The sequence below is a fragment of the Myotis daubentonii genome, chromosome 6, assembly GCF_963259705.1.
Source record: "Myotis daubentonii chromosome 6, mMyoDau2.1, whole genome shotgun sequence".
Classification (NCBI taxonomy): domain Eukaryota; kingdom Metazoa; phylum Chordata; class Mammalia; order Chiroptera; family Vespertilionidae; genus Myotis; species Myotis daubentonii.
Genome location: NC_081845.1, coordinates 49,472,932 through 49,490,300, shown reverse-complemented (window position 1 = coordinate 49,490,300; position 17,369 = coordinate 49,472,932).

Below are 17,369 nucleotides of genomic sequence, written 5' to 3'. Positions count from 1 at the left end.
TATCTAATTTGTGTCTTTATTATCCTAACTAAAGTAGTTTTCACTGAAATTATCAGAGCATCTCATTTTTATTTTCAATTTGATTCCACGCTTACTTATTTCGTTTTTTTCATCTCTGGTTTTCTGTCAAATTAGACTGGGGTTTCTTCACCTTTTTCTCCCCATTGTTTAAGAAAATATGCAAACTCACTCTGCACCTAGCTGCTGATTACCTTTATGTTCTCTACATACAAATATTCATTTCCTTTTAATTTTCAACTTCATGAAAGAATGAAAAACTATTAACTGTGGTAATATAAAGTTAGGACTAGAGTGTTTTTATTGTCTGCGTTCCCTTTCTATTTAGATATTTTATAACATGAAACTAATACTTCTAAGTTTTGAAATACATTATTGATGCTTATCTTATCTCCTTCCAATGGCTTTTCCGATATTTCCAATACAATTCTCATCATACTATAGTAGTATCTCCAGTCCACTGGTTTTGATATTACCCTCAATTCATCAGCTTTTTTTTCTTATTTCCTTTTTCCTCCTGCTTAAAAGCCTACTTTAATTATTGCAATGCTCTCCCAACACACAGACTTCATTGACTTTCTCCATTTGTGGCTCAATAGTCAAAGATCAAACCTAGGTTAATGCAGCTCTCCTTTTTGTTTAATTTTTGTTTTTGCTTATATTCGGGAAGCACAACTGAAGGAAGTCACACAACAGGAAAGCATACACTGTAAACCATAAAGTCTGACTTATCCACCTCAGTTGATCCCTAGCAATCTTACTATAGTTCTGCATATAATTCACATATTTACAATCAATCAAACTATTTAAAACCATCTCCAATTTTCTCAACTATCTGAAACCCCCCTACATTTCCTTTTATCTTATCTTATACTTCATATAGAAAACAAAAGCTGTCAGATCTACCAGCATGCAAATTTACCCATGTCTGTGTCCAGCATGTTTTTTCTTGCTAAAGTAGAGGAACTCTCTCTTCCCCCACTTTTGGAGCTTACCTGTTAACCACTAATTCTCAAATAGATCCTTTCCATTAATTTTTAAACTGGTCAACCTTTTTTTTTTTTAATTAGAAAAAATATTCCATTTTTCTTTTGTTTTTTCCTAGCTACTACCTGGTCTCTTTACCTCCCAGACAACCTGTCTCTATTTCTGTAGTGTACATTGTGTCTTCATTTACTCAAATTGAGTAACTCTAAGGTTACCAGTAACCTCTACATTGCTAAATACAATGTCCATTATTCAATTCTTATAGTAAAATTTGTTTTCACCTGCTCAACACTTTTAGTTACTTCTTCCGGCAAAAGAACCTTTATATACTATACAGAATTTTATTATGGGATTTATTGGAGTTGCCATTATCCTTGAAATTCTAATTGTGAGTGACCCTATTAAATCAGACTACTTTATCCATGTTGTTCAATACCTGAACAAAGAACAAGCACATGGTTCAAAGGTAACCTAGAAACTTTCACTGCCCAGCTCATCTGTGAGGTTACTTCCCATATCACTTCTTAGGGAAATTGAAAGATCAACAATACCAAGAGGGTTAAGAACTTTTGTTCCTGAACTTAGGTATTGAACAGCTTGTCTCCTCTCTTTCATCGAAGGGATTATATATTCAATCTATAATTTTTAATTTATATAGTAAGGTCCTTACCGGGAGGTATCAAAAGAAGGAACACAACCCAGGTTACTTTGGAAAACAGGTTTTCTATGGTGAAAGGGTGTTCATTTGCCTTGGTTGCCAAAGCTTATACAGCTCAATACTGGCTCTGAAAATAGAAGTGAGCCTAATCTTATCTTCCACTGTCATTTTTTACACTGTTTTATAAACTTTATGTCAGCCACGACTTTACTAGTTTATCTGTTTATTTATTGTAGATAGTAAAGTTCCTAATTGGTTTTAATAATCTACACTAATAAAAGAGAAACATGGTAATTGGCGTACGACCGCTACCCTTTTCATTGGTTAATCAGCGAGATATGCAAATTAACTGTCAGCCAAGATGGCGGCCGGCAGCCAGGCAGCTTGAAACTAACATGAGGCTTGCTTGCTTCAGTGACAGAGGGTCGTTGGAGAAAACCAACATTCCCCGCCTGCGGCTGCAGGCCTCTGAGCAGGCAGTTTAAGAAACATTGTAACAAATACCGCAGGACTTCAGCCAGCAGATTCGCAACATTGTAAGCAAAGGCCAGAAACCTACTTTCAGCCGCGGAGGCCTAAGAGCTGGAGCCAAGCCTCAAGGTAAAGCTGGTCCAGAATAAAAAAAAAAGAAAAAAAAGAAAAAAAGGAGCGGTTGGGAACTTCAGTCACTCCCAGCCTGAAAACAGCCCTCAGCCCCTCACCCAGACTGGCCAGGCACCCCAGTGGGGACCCCCACCCTGATCCAGGACACACTTCAGGGCAAACCAGCCGGCCCCACCCATGCACCAGGCCTCTACCCTATATAGTAAAAGGGTAATATGCCTCCCGGCACCGGGATCAGCGTGACAGGGGGCAGCGCCCAAACCCCCTGATCGCCCTGCGGCTCTGTGTGTGACAGGGGGCGGGGCCCCAATCCCCTGAGCAGCCCTGCTCTGTGCCTGATAAGGGGGAGCTCCCCAACCTCCCCCCCCCACGGGCCCTGCTCTGTGTGTGATGGGGTAGAGCCATAACCTCCCCATCGGCCCTGCCCTGAGTGTGAGAGTGGCGGTGCCCCAACCCCCTGATTGGCCCTGCTCTGTGCATGACAGTGGGTGGCGCCGCAACCTCCCCATCGACCCTGCCTTGAGTGTGACAGGGGATGGTGCCCCAACCCCCCAATTGGCCCTACCCTGAGCATGACTGAGGGTGGCATCTTTGTTTTAAAACAAATGTTATGTTAAAGGCTTCTTTTTATTTATACAAGGAGTTTATATAATTAATTTTTTACATAAATTAAAGTACAAAAAATGTAATGGCTTTTTGCACAATGCACTTATATTAGGATAGACCAGAGATTCTGTTTATAGAATCTAAAATTCAAATATCAACCTGCATTCTTTCCTTTAATTAGATCTGGGAATAATTAGACTTAGTTGATAGCTTATAATGTTTAAAAAAAATTTATTCCCTTTCTAATAAAAAGGTCTAATAGCATCCATCATTTTTGGTTTGCATATTATTTGATAAGCCTGTTTGTTTATTTGCTTATTTTTAGGTTGACAGATTTTAAAGAATATCAGGTAGGAAAATTGCTAACTATAAATAGAAGAAAAAGTGGTATATTGAGAATAGGAATCTTTCTCTTCCAGTTAGGGAGATGTCAATTATAATAGCCACATTAAACTATAGGAGGCCAACAAAAAAACAAAAATAATAATAAAATAAAATAAACCATCTGTAAAAAATCATGTTAGCTAATCATTAAAAGAAACTTAACATGCAAGTGGAGTTGTGAACAGTAGGTCATATCATTCTTCTTGTTCTTTGATTTAATATTTTTACACTTGAATTTTCTAAGACATTATATTTCTTTTTTGACTGCAAAATGCAGCTGTGTACCTAATATTTTAATAAAAGAGTAATGCCATTTTTTTACAAATTCATGGGCATTGTTAATTCAGGTAAACTGTTTTTTTTGAAAAGCGTAGACCTTAGAGCAAATTTTAAGTTAAAGAGAATGAAGTTAGATATACTTGAAAACTGAGAAGAAAAAAACACTAACATTCCTAATGGATTTGGCCATTTTGTTTGTGAATTTGAATACATAAAGTTTAACCACACAAGTTAGGATAAGTGAAATCTGGATCAAATTCAGTTTGAACTAGATAGAAGCAATTATCTCTGAACTTTTGCTGCCAGAAAGATATTTAATGATGTGATGCTGGAAGTACAATTCACTTCCCAATAGAGCATCAGCCTTCTTGGAAGTGGAAAGAAATTACTTTCCCCAACGAAAGGAGCAGACAATGCACCCATTTCTGTCTCTGCCACAGAGGAGATAAAGCTGGGTCCCACAGAGAGCAAAGATTCCAGAGGACCTCCATTAGAGAAGAGATGCAATTTGACAAATGAAACAAAACAAAACAGAAAGCTCTCCACAGAGCATAAAGTAAGAGAGAGGAGTTTATTGAATTAAGATGTTAAAGGTTCCACTTAAATTTAACTCTTAAATATATTACTGGCTGCTCTGAGACAACATAACTTCTAAGGCAGGATAAAAGGCTGTGGAGCAGGGCCTTTGTCACAGACTGAGTGGGGAGCACCAGTAAAAGGTAGTAGAGGGAACAGGCCAACTAGACCACAAAGATGGCAGTGCAGTAACTGCAAACTGATCATATTTATGGTTCTTATTATAACAAAATACAAGGGTACATACTTCTCATTGTTTATGCCTGTTCTAGAAATCATATTTTTCCTTAAAACTCCCAATTTATTCTTTCCAAATATTATTACCTGTAGATCATTGAACAAGGGGAATGAAAAGTAAAGAGTACAAGGGATGATGTCAGGCATCGGGCACGCACACTGCTAGAGATGACTGTACAGTATTAGAAACAAGTTAGGTTTTCAGATCTGATGAGAGAGAAATTTCAGCTCTGGAATTGATCTTAAGAAATAAAAAAGATAAGGACAAATATTTATATTAGGATATCATTGTGATTTCAATTAAGAGAAAAGCCTGAAGATGGGGCAGGAGTTGGGGCGTGGGGGAAGGGGACATCTATAATACTTTCAACAATAATGGAAATTTTTTTAAAAATTAAAAAATGGATGTAATTGTTAAATCATGTCACTCTGACTGGGCCTTGGGGTGCCCATATATTTGGTTCATATTATATAAGGTGTGTCATGCGAGTGTTTTTGAATGAGATTAACATTGAAATTGGTAGAGTTGCGTTAAGCATATTGCTCTCCACTTTGTGGGCAGGCCTCATCCAGTCAATAGAAATTGTGCACAACACAAAAAAAGCTGAGTAAGGGAGAATTTTTTTTTTTTCTTTTTCTGCCTATCTTCAAGCTGAGATATCAGTCTTCTCTTGCCTCTGGACTCAGACTCAGATTCTGAACTACACCAATAGTTCTCTGGTACCTCCAGCTTGTCTATTGCTGATTTTGGGACTTCTCAGCCTCCATAACTGACTGAGCCAATTACTTATAAATAATCTCTTTGTTTTTTACTAGAGGCCCCAATGAATTTGTGCACCAGTGGGTCCCTCAGACTGGCCTGCGGGATCAGGCCAAACCAGCTCTCCAACATCCCCCTAGGGGTCCTGGGTTGTGAGAGGTCACAGGTCAGGCGGAGGGATGCCACCGGTATACGATCAGGCTGAGGAGGGATGCAGGAGGTTGGCCAGCCAGCAGGTGAAGGGCCACTGTAGGGCTCCAGGGCATGTCCAGCCTGTATTGCTCAGCCCTAATCATTGGCCGGACCCCACCAGCAAGCTAACCTACCAGTCGGAGCATCTGCCCCCCGGTGGTCAGTTCATGTCATAGCGAGCGCTTGAGCGACCTTAGCATATTATTAGCATATTACACTGTGATTGGTTGAATGAATGACTGGACCACAGGACACTTAGCACATTAGGCTTTTATTATATAGGACTAGAGTCCTTGTACACAATATTCATGTGTGTGGGGCAGGGTTCACTTACCTGGCCTGCACCCTCGCACAATCTGGGACCCCTCAGGGGATGTCCAACTGACAGTTTAGACCTGATCCCGTGGGGATCCCTGTGGGATCAGGTCTAAACCAGCAATCAGACATCCCTCTTGCAACCTGGGACTGCTGGCTCCTAACTATTTGCCTGCCTGCCTGCCTGATCACCCCCTTACCACTCTGCCTGCCTGCCTTATTTTTCCTAACCACTCACCTTCCTACCTGATTGGCCCTAACTGCCTCTGCCTGCCTACCTGATCACCCCTAACCCCTTGCCTGCCTGCCTGATCGCCCCTACCTGCCTCTGCTTCGGCCCCCACCACCGTGGCTTAGTCCGGAAGGACATCTGGAATGACAACTGGAAGGTCATTTGGCTGTCCGGTCTAATTAGGATATTATGCTTTTATTATTATAGATAAATATTCTTATATCTCTTATTGGTTCCATTTCTCTAGAGAACTCTGAATAGTAAAATGGTGCTATTTAATTATTAAAAAACAGAATATATATTAAAACTTTACATTGGTTGGCACAAACTCAGGAAACTTAGAATACACTATAGTGTTGTTTTTCAGAACCATACTATTACAATGAAGTTTTACATACAATCCTCTGCATTTTATTTTTTTAAATGTTTTTATTGATTGTTAGAGAGAGAGAGAGGAAGAGAAAGGGTTGGAGAGATAGAAACATTAATGAGAGAGAAACATCATCATTGATCAGCTGCCTCCTGCACACAACCCTGGCCTTGTGCCCTGAGGGAGAATTCAACCAGCGAACTCTTGGATTCTGGATTGAGGCTCAACTGCCGAGCCATGCCAGTGGGGCAATACTCTGCATTTTAAATTAAGTAAGCTTTTATTTTCCTTCCTAAAGTATTGCCAGGATTATGTTTGCTTGATAAATTTCATACCAACTATGGTGGATTAAAGATGGTCAAGCATTTGTCACTCCTCCTGAAAAGTGCAGTCTAATTCTTCATCCCATTGCATCTGAGCTGCACCTATACTTCCTATGACCAATAGAGTATGATGGAAATGATATCTGCCAGTTCTGGGCCTGCTCTGTAAGCAGCTTCGCCTCCTATCTTTTGGAATATTGCTGCTGTGCTGTGAGGAAGCTCAGAGAGTCACTTGGAAAGGCCCATTTGGCAGACTACCATATTCCCCATCTGATCCTCCCTCCCAATCCCCCAGCTAAAGCCAGAAACCAACTTCATTGCCATGAAACTGAGCCCTCTGAAAGTTGGCCCTGCAGTTATAGTTGGGCATCCTCCACCAAGATAACAGAGAACAAGGACAAACTATGCCCTGCACATTTTAAGGATGCTATTTCAGCATGAGCGTGTGGTCTCCACACTGTACATTAAGATACCCTTGAGTGCGGTAGTAAAGCCCAGGGGTGCCATGGAACACTTTAAATATTAGAGAACAAAATACTTGACACCTACCAGATACTGTACCATTGGCGAGTTTCATATAGTTCACAGTTTCAACGTTAGGACAAACTACAGTTCTTTCAATGGCATCATATCTTCATAAAGCTGGGTTTTTGACAGAGCCAGGTAGAAAAGTAAGTACTAAAATCAATGTGAACAAGGAAATGAGAATGGTGGTGTTCCATAGAATCCAAAGTTTGAGGAACGGCAATGCCCAGTAGGTGCAAATTTCCCATTTGTAAGTGATTGTGGTTATGCACAAATGAACTGTTTTTTTTTCTATATCTTATGTACATTATTTTTCAAATGGCATCAGGATAAAATGCATCTTAAGAATAATAATGCTATATATTAAAGTTACAAATATTTATTAAAGAAAATATTATTAAGATATAAACGCTTATGAAGTTGTTTGCTCCTGAAATAGGACCATAGAACCATCTTTTTCCCTAGAGGTCTTAGAAAAATCAAATACTAAGGCACTAAGTGCCCCATAAACAGAAAATTTGGAAACTCTGTGTAACATATGTTTTTTAAAATTCATGATATATTAATATGTTAAAAATAGTAAACTTTGATAACTTTAATGCAGAGTGATACTGAAATTTCAACTATAATAATGACATAATTTTTTAAATCATTTAACTAAAATATAACACTTTACAACCATATGCAATGCCTAAATGTGACAAATCATGAAGCTTACATACAAACTAACTGAAATTTGAGAATATTCAGTTAGAGTGCATTGGACAAATTATTCAGAGGAATGGAACTATAAAAGTGAGGAATTAGACTATGTCTTATATTTTGATAAAGGGGTAAAAAGTTTGTCCTCCCTGTAACTTTGCTTCCTTAGTTTACTGAAAATACTGATTGTTCCTTGACTTTGACATGTGGAATTGTGAGTGTGTCACAGTAAAGGCCATTCCTTGATTGGCGATCTTTTCCAGATGACTGGCAAGGGCACCAGGGGTTCCACCGCAGCGTGCACCAGTCACCCAAGAGGGCACACATTCCTGCCACTCATCTGACGAACATTCCACACCGATAAAAAGGTTCCCTTTCCATGAAGCACATTTTCCAATCTGAATGTTTGTCATAGGAAGGGCAGCACTCAGTATCTATAATATCTATCATTGCAGAACTAGACTCACTTAGGGAAAATCAGAGTCCTTCCCAAGCCTAGTTAATTTCAGTAAACATTTGTTCTGTTATTCTTGACAATGATAAAAACATACGTTTTTTGAAACATGAAATTATTTTATGCATAACTAAAAGTCATGATTTTTTTATAAGTAAAGGGAATAGTGAAACTTAAATAAGCTAATACAAATATTTGTGGCCATGTTTGAAAATCAGAAATGATCAACTTTCTAGAATAATTTTATGACATTATAATGTCACAATATTAGACATTTCTAATAGTTTTAATAGATTTTGAAACTTCAAATTGCATTACTAATCAAGTGGCCTTAACATCTATTTAAAAGGAACCCATGAAGTTTTCAATATACTTGAGAAGTATCTCATAATTATTTAAAATAATATGAAAATTTCAAGATAATAGGGAAACTCTAGCTTAGAGTTTATGCCTAAAACAAAGTAGTGCATGCCATGCTTCCACAGATATTTATTATTATTTATTAGTTTCTAGCCAGGCTGGTGTGGCTCAGTGGTTGAGTATCAACCTATGAACCTGGAAGTTATGGTTGGATTCCAGGTCAGGGCACATGCCTGGGTTTCAGGCTCCATCCCCAGTGTGGGACGTGCAGGAGGCAGAGATTCAATGATTCTCTGTCATCACTGATGTTTCTATCTCTTGTCCCCTTTCCTTTCCTCTCTCTGAAAACAATAAACACATATTAAAATAAAAAATAATGTTAGTTTCTACAGGGAGACCGGTTGCAGTAAAGTTTTGCCACAGGTAGAAATTGTTCTTCTCTTAGTGTTTTACATAAATTCTTCATGTTAATAAGAGGAACAATGTATTCCAATAGCGACCATACTTAATTGTCTTTCCTTCTCCTCTGCATTATAGGAGGCACATGCTTGCTAAAAGAAGAAATAAAAGTTATGGCTGTTAACACTTCTGTTCCTTAGTATTATTTATGACAATTGTAAAATATCTTCATGCTGTTTGTGAGTAAAATGTATCAAAATAAAATTACCTTTTTAATTCTGTAAATTTAATAATTTTCCTAATAATTATTTTTAGTAAAGAAAAATGAAAAGCATTTACACTAACATAGTGCTTATGAGTTACTCAAAAGTAGGAACATTTTTGGTGTCTAACTGACACTATCTACAGTAACATTATCGCAAAAAAAACAGCTAATATCTTTATACTGCATTACCAAGCAGTTTTCAAGTGCCATAAAACAATACATATTATTGAATAATAATACACTTATGTATTAGAAATAATCATAAATAGAAGAAATTTAGCAAGAAACTACAGCTGCATTCACATCCCTCTGTGTGATAGGATTGCTTTAGAGAGATGATGTCTTCAATTTGTAGTCTTTTAAGCTCCACCCCCAAACTATCCAATGCTACAGTTTTTTTCAAATGAATGAAATGCTTTATCTTCCTGACAGAACAAATTGACTGGAAAATTACATAAACCCTTCAGCAGATGTTCTTTCCAACTTTGTTTCAGAATTTGCACTGCTGTAGAGTGTTTTCAAGACCTTTGTCGAGATCGGCTTGCAGAGGCTACTACAATGTGTGCAAAGGCTAGTTATTCTTTGGTTGTATAGTCAAGTACAATTTGAGTGTTAAACTATAATACTATTTCCTAATTTGTAAAAATTACTAAACATCCAAAATATTTAAGCTATTCAAATTAGCCCTATATACTAAGCTTTTTTCTATCCAAGTGAAGTTCCAAGGTCCAAATCGCTAGAAATATGTTTGCCATAAAAATGAGTCTTGGAGTTGGGATGTCAGGCAGCAAAGAGTAGGAAAAAGAAACCAATTTTGACTTTCAATCCCCTGCATCATATCTCTATCAGTATGACAGTGCAAATCAGATGGCATCTTTAAAATTATAATGCACACCACTGAGTTAAGCATCTATATAAAAATCTGAATTGTAATCTACTTCTCTGTGAATAGTATACTGCAACTTAGTGTCACTGCTATATGACTTCCATCTACATAGTCTGCATCTCTGTCTACCATGGCCAATTTATAATTGTATTTTATCCCTTTATTTTTCAAGTTTTCAAAAAATACATTTTTCCAGGTAGCTAAAAATAAGAAAAAGTATTGCAACCAGCTCTCAATAAGAGGTTATCAAGTGGTTCAATAAATTGTAAAATAGATGTTTCAATATAGATGTTTACATTCCTAACGCATTCCAAATTCTTAGCAACTCAATGAAATACATTGGTCTTTTTAGCTAAAGATATAATTTTTAGGGGAAAAGTGACTTAGCCACTCCTGAAGAAGAAATGTTTTAATAAAAATTCTAAAAATTACAGTAAGTCAGAAAACACACACAAAATAATGATTGCCATAGTAACATGATTCATAGATAGGCTACTCTTTTATACATGAGCCTTCATTATGTAAGCTGGGTGTCTACCGAAGTGTTGATTATGAGTCACAGAAAGTCACACTTCGTAGATATTATCACCTTCTAAAGAAAACGGTCAGTCAGAATGTGCTAGCTGTACGCAAATAAATTTTCTGATAACTAATTAAGATTTCATTTTGGCGATTTCTTCTAAATACTTAATTTTAAGGTCAGCAATAAAAGGGTATTTTTTGCCACCATTTTTTTCTTACTTAAATGAGTCAGGGTTTTGCAATGCTAAAGAGCTAGCCCTGTCCTAGCCAGTTTGGCTCAGTGGATAGAGCCTTGGCCTGCAGACTGAAGGGTTCTGGATTCAATTCCGGTCAAGGGCACATGCTCGGGTTGTGAGCTCAATCCCTGTTAGGGGGGCATGTAGGAGGCAGCCAATCAATGATTCTCTCTCGTCATCTCTCTCTCTCTCTCTCTCTCTCTCTCTCTCTCTCTCTCTCTCTCTCTCTCTTTCTCCTTCTCTCCCTTCCTCTCTGAAATCAATCCATATATATATATGGATTTTTTTAAAGAGCTAGCCCTATCTCCAAAATACTGAGTTCTAGTCCAGGCTTCTTCCATAATTAAATGTTTGGACAAGTCCTTTTCTGGATGCCACGCCCCCATATGTAAAAGTTTGGAGGTCCCTGATTCCTCCCTAAGATCCATTAGGCACAGTGCAAGAAATATCTGGAGAAGCTGACAGAAGAGTGTCTTTGGGAAGGTTTGGATCTAATATCAAGTAATATAGATTTTATCCTACAGGGAAGGGGCCTCATAACATGTATCAACTACAGTAGCAATATTAGTTATCAGTGCTTCATGGCTAGAAGGTAAAATAAAATTAAATAGAACAAAATTGGCTTTAGAAAGTTAGGTTTACTAAGTAATAATTGCAAAAAACCTCACTAATTTTACATTTTACATGATGTTATGTAAAAGGTAATAGTAGAAAGAAAAACCATCTGATAGAAATATGTAGAAAGTGAATATTTTCTATGATTTCTGTTTCATTTCCCATGATGGCAAATGAAATGCCCTATTTGTTTTCTAAATAGCAAATATGTTTTTGAGATTTTTTTTTGAATTTACAAAAATGATCTGCTTTCACGTCACAATTCTCATAAAAACAAAAATCTTCAGTTTCTAATTTTGTATAATTGCCAGTGTCTATATTATTTAGATATATATTAACTAATCTGTTTTCTTGTATAAAAATAAACAGTTGAATTTAGTGAACTTCTGAGAATATTATCTTACATTTATTATATCAGCTCTATATTAAATAGTCTCCATTAAGGAGTTAAAGCCTCCGAAACTCACTACAAAAGTAGAATGCCTTTAAGTAGCTACACTTCTTGCTAATAGCCTAATTTCCTCCTTTATTTTTTTAAATGTTAAACACACTACCAGCAAATTGAATATCGTATATAACTTGCTTTATAATAAGACATCTGGTAATGTTTCCCTGCCGGGAGCCGGTCCATCCTTGCTGTTTCAAGGGACCTGGCATATATGGCATACTGTTCTTAATATGTTTGCTCACCTTCTTGGCGCTGTGTTTCAACCAAGGTCACCTCTGAGAAAGGTTGAATCCCCAGGTAGGGATTTTCCCCTGAAGTTAGGGAGGGAATAAAACCCCTCAACTAAGTGCCAGGCGGGTAATTAATCCCTTTAACTACGAACAATCATGCTTAAACTACATAATCTTTTCTCCCTGGAATGGAGATAAGAAACGCCCTAACCTTTGTAATAGAGATTGATAGGATTGAATCAACTGGTATAAATACAGTTGTAACAAGACAGAAAGACTCAGAACTCAGGAGACAGAATTCAGAAGACAGAACCTACACGGAGCCTAGAGACAGAAGAACTTCGCTGGCGAGAGCATGCCAGAGGATCCTGGACCGGGACTGGCCTCGGAGCCTAGAGACAGAGCCTAGTGGGAGAACATGGCAAGGGATCCTGGACTGAACCTGACTACAGAGATTGGCAGGAGAACCTGACTGGAGAGCCTGGACAGAACCTGGCTGGAGAACCTAGCGAGGGAACATGGCTACAGAACCTCGCTGGAGATCTGAAGCAGAACCTCTCTGGGATCCTAACCAGAACTTCGCTAGAGATCCTGACCAGACCCTGACCAGAGAACCCGGCTATGATGATCAACTGAACTCAGTCTTCGTGTCATTCCTTCTTCGCCGACTCCATCCACACCTTTGGGGACCCCTGGACCTGCTGGGGTTGGACCCCGGCATCTGGCGCCCGAACAGGGACCCCTAGGTAAGCGCCCCGCACTCGGGACGGATCGGACTCCACCGTAGGAAGAGGGTGGATAGTCTTTGCTGACTCCGTCCACACCTTTGGGAACCCCTGGAACAGGATTCCCTTAGGTAAGCCGCCCCATTGAGAACCTCCACACTCGGGATGGATAGGACTCCACCATAGGAAGAGGGTGGATAGTCTTTGCTGACTCCGTCCACACCTTTGGGAACCCCTGGAACAGGATTCCCTTAGGTAAGCCGCCCCATTGAGAACCTCCACACTCGGGATGGATAGGACTCCACCATAGGAAGAGGGTGGATAGTCTTCGCCGACTCCATCCACACCTTTGGGAATGCCTGGAACAGGATTCCCTTAGGTAAGCCCCCCCCCATTGAGAACCCCACACTCGGGACGGATAGGACTCCACTAGGGTGCTACAGACCCCCCTATAGAGGATAAGTACGGTAAGAAGGTGGATAGTACAGAACTTAGATTGAGAAGATGTGCCATACTGAGTCCAAAGAAAGAAGACTCTGTATTGATTCTTAGATTGAGAAGATGTGCCATACTGAGTCCAAAGAAAGAAGACTCTGTATTGATCTTTAGATTAAGAAGATGTGCCATACTGAGTCTAAAGAAAAAAGACTCCGTATTGATCTTTTAACATATATGCTTGTTAGCAGAGGAATTAAGGTTACTCCCAGTCAGACAGAACATTTTATACAAGAAATACGTCCATGCTTTTCTGAGGAAGGAAAGGTGCCGGAAAGGTAAATGTAGAGGCATGGGAGAAGGTAGGCCCAAGGAGCCTTATCCTTAACCCCACTGCAGCCTTCCCACCCCGGGAAAGTGCAGGATTGGCAAGCTCTCCCTGGGGTGATAGATCAGGACTCAGGTAATAGCGGAAAGCGCCAATCCTACTCTTAAAATGGATACAAGAGAGCATTTGAGGTTTTTCTTTTTAATGCCTGCTTTTAAAAAATAAAAAAAGGGGGAATTTGCCGGGAGCCGGTCCATCCTTGCTGTTTCAAGGGACCTGGCATATATGGCATACTGTTCTTAATATGTTTGCTCACCTTCTTGGCGCTGTGTTTCAACCAAGGTCACCTCTGAGAAAGGTTGAATCCCCAGGTAGGGATTTTCCCCTGAAGTTAGGGAGGGAATAAAACCCCTCAACTAAGTGCCAGGCGGGTAATTAATCCCTTTAACTACGAACAATCATGCTTAAACTACATAATCTTTTCTCCCTGGAATGGAGATAAGAAACGCCCTAACCTTTGTAATAGAGATTGATAGGATTGAATCAACTGGTATAAATACAGTTGTAACAAGACAGAAAGACTCAGAACTCAGGAGACAGAATTCAGAAGACAGAACCTACACGGAGCCTAGAGACAGAAGAACTTCGCTGGCGAGAGCATGCCAGAGGATCCTGGACCGGGACTGGCCTCGGAGCCTAGAGACAGAGCCTAGTGGGAGAACATGGCAAGGGATCCTGGACTGAACCTGACTACAGAGATTGGCAGGAGAACCTGACTGGAACCTGGACACTGAACCTGACTGGAGAGCCTGGACAGAACCTGGCTGGAGAACCTAGCGAGGGAACATGGCTACAGAACCTCGCTGGAGATCTGAAGCAGAACCTCTCTGGGATCCTAACCAGAACTTCGCTAGAGATCCTGACCAGACCCTGACCAGAGAACCCGGCTATGATGATCAACTGAACTCAGTCTTCGTGTCATTCCTTCTTCGCCGACTCCGTCCACACCTTTGGGGACCCCTGGACCTGCTGGGGTTGGACCCCGGCATTTCCCTGTTTTTTTTGCTTTGTTTTGTTTTGTTTGTTTTGTGTGTGTATGTGTGTGTGTGTGTGTGTGTGTCCTTTGGATGCTCTAAAAAATTATGCAATGTAAACCAAAAGTTCTAACTTATGTATGTTTACTAAACACGTCCATTATTATTTAGCAACGCAATTGCTTACCAACTTGGAGGTGTTTCAACCAAGCATGATTGTGATAAGTATTCAAATTTTTCATTGTGTAGAAACAACTATAAGTGAACAAATAAGCAACACCCTTTCAAAAAACACACATTAACAAATTTTTTTCAAAATAATAACATATAGGAAAATATGTAAATACCTTCATAAATTCATACTCTCCTATACCTCAAATAGGTAGAGACTTCATTTTCCCCCTTATTTTAAAATACTATTTCTTTTCTATCATCGGGTAAAAATGACTCACTTTATGTTTTTGTATCTATAATCTGGCATATCAGGAATATCACCACTTTAAAGGATCATCACCTAGTTTAGACTTTTTATAGTTTACATAGAGCAGTAATTCTTAAATTTGCAATTATTTCAAATATAATAGTGTGGTTGGTGATATCTTATTATATCTGAAAGGCAAAGATTCTGTGTAATAATAGTTCCAGGTAAAGGACACAAAATCACCATTAAAAAAGGGATGTATGATCATGACAGAATAAAATAAAACTTGCCTGACTCTATCATGAGATAAAAATGCATATACATAGCCCTGGCCGATGTGGCTCAGTTGGTTGAAGTGTTGTCCCTCACACCAAAAGGTGGTGGGTTTGACTCCTAGGTCTGGGCATACACCAACGTTGTGGTTTTGAGATCCCCGGTCGGGGCATGGATGGGAGGCAAACAATCAATGTTTTTCTCTCACATCTCTCTCTCTCTCTCTCTCTCTCTCTCTCTCTCTCTCTCTCTCTCTCTTTCTATTTCTCTCTCTCATCCCATCTTCCTTCCTCTTTCTAAATCAATAGAAAAACATCTCCTTGGCTGAGGATTTTTTAAAAAAAAGTATATATCTAAATTCACATGACTCTTCATGGCTCCAGTTTACTTCAGCAAAATAAATCCTTCTTATTCATGGCTCCACTCACACATGCCCTGTATCTATGATTTAGACTACCTTATATGACTCTTTGACCTGAAATACATTACCCATCAAGTCCTTTTCAAATCATCTGACTAGAATGAATATTTTCTATTTTTATGTACTCTGTTTTAATCTACTTCTATTACCATATGGCAGCATATATGTTTGCTTAGCAAGACTTGGTTTTGTCTAATCAGTCCAATTATTTACATATCATTTAAATTTTAATAATGTAAATAATATGAATTTAAAGAATAATAGAGCTCAATCAAGCTTAGTAAATATTCTCTGTTAGACATATTCACATATGATATGTTGATGCTCCATGGACCAAAGCTTGTGTGATTATTGTGTGCTTTGTAAAATTTTGCAAGTGACTGCTCCCTGCCTGCAGTTTATGGGATCCATGAAAGTTATGACTGGAAGATGGACAGAAAGACATTTTTATGAAAAATTAGACAAAATGTAAATAGAGACTGAAGTCTTTGTAATAATAAAAATAAATAGATCAAAAGTAAAATATTTAACCACTCAAAATTAAGACAGCACTATGGTCTCCCCATATTTCAACCCCAATGAAATCAATTCAACATTTATAAAACACTAGTGGCCCAGTGCATGAAATCGTGCATGGGGGGGGGGTGTCCCTCAGCCTGGCCTGCACCCTCTCAAATCTGGGACCCCTCAGGGGATGTCCGACTGCCTGTTTAGGCGTAAACCCTGTAGGATCAGGACTAAACAGGCAGTCAGACGTCCCTCTCGCAATCTGGGACTGCTGGCTCCTAACCGCTCATATGCCTGCCTGCCTGATTGCCCCTAACCACTCTGCCTGCCTGCCTGATCTCCCCTAATTGCCTCTGCCTGCCTGATCACCCCTAACTGCCCTCCTTTGCCAGCCTGATCTCACCCCCAACTGCCTCTGCCTGCCTGATCACCCCTAACAGCCCTCCCCTGCCAACCTGATCTCAACTCTAGCTGCCTTAACCTGCCTGCCTGATTGCCCCTAACTGCCCCCCCCCCCCCCGCCAACCTGATATCGCTCCCAACTGCCTGCTCCTGCTGGCCTGATCTCCCCTAACTGCCTCTGCCTCGGCCCGACCACCATGGCTTTGTCCAGAAGTAAGTCAGACGTCTGGAAGATGGCTGGTTGACCTGGTCTAATTAGCACATTACCCTTTTACTAGTATAGACTAGTGGCCCAGGGGACAAAATTCGTGCATGGGCGGGGGGGGGGTGTCCCTCAGCCGGGCCTGCAACCTCTCGAATCTGGGACCCCTCAGGGGATGTCCGACTGCCTGTTTAGGCCTAATCCCTGTAGGACCAGGACTAAACAGGCAGTTGGATATCCCTCTCACAATCTGGGACCACTATCTCCTAACCGCTCACCTGCCTGCCTACCTGCCTGATCGCCCCTAACCACTTTGCCCGCCAGCCTGATCGTCCCCAACTGCCCCCCCGCCTCCCGGCCTCATTACCCCAAACTGCAACCCCTGCTGGCCTGCTAGCCCCCAACTCCCCCCCACCCAGCCAGTCTGCTCACCCCCAAC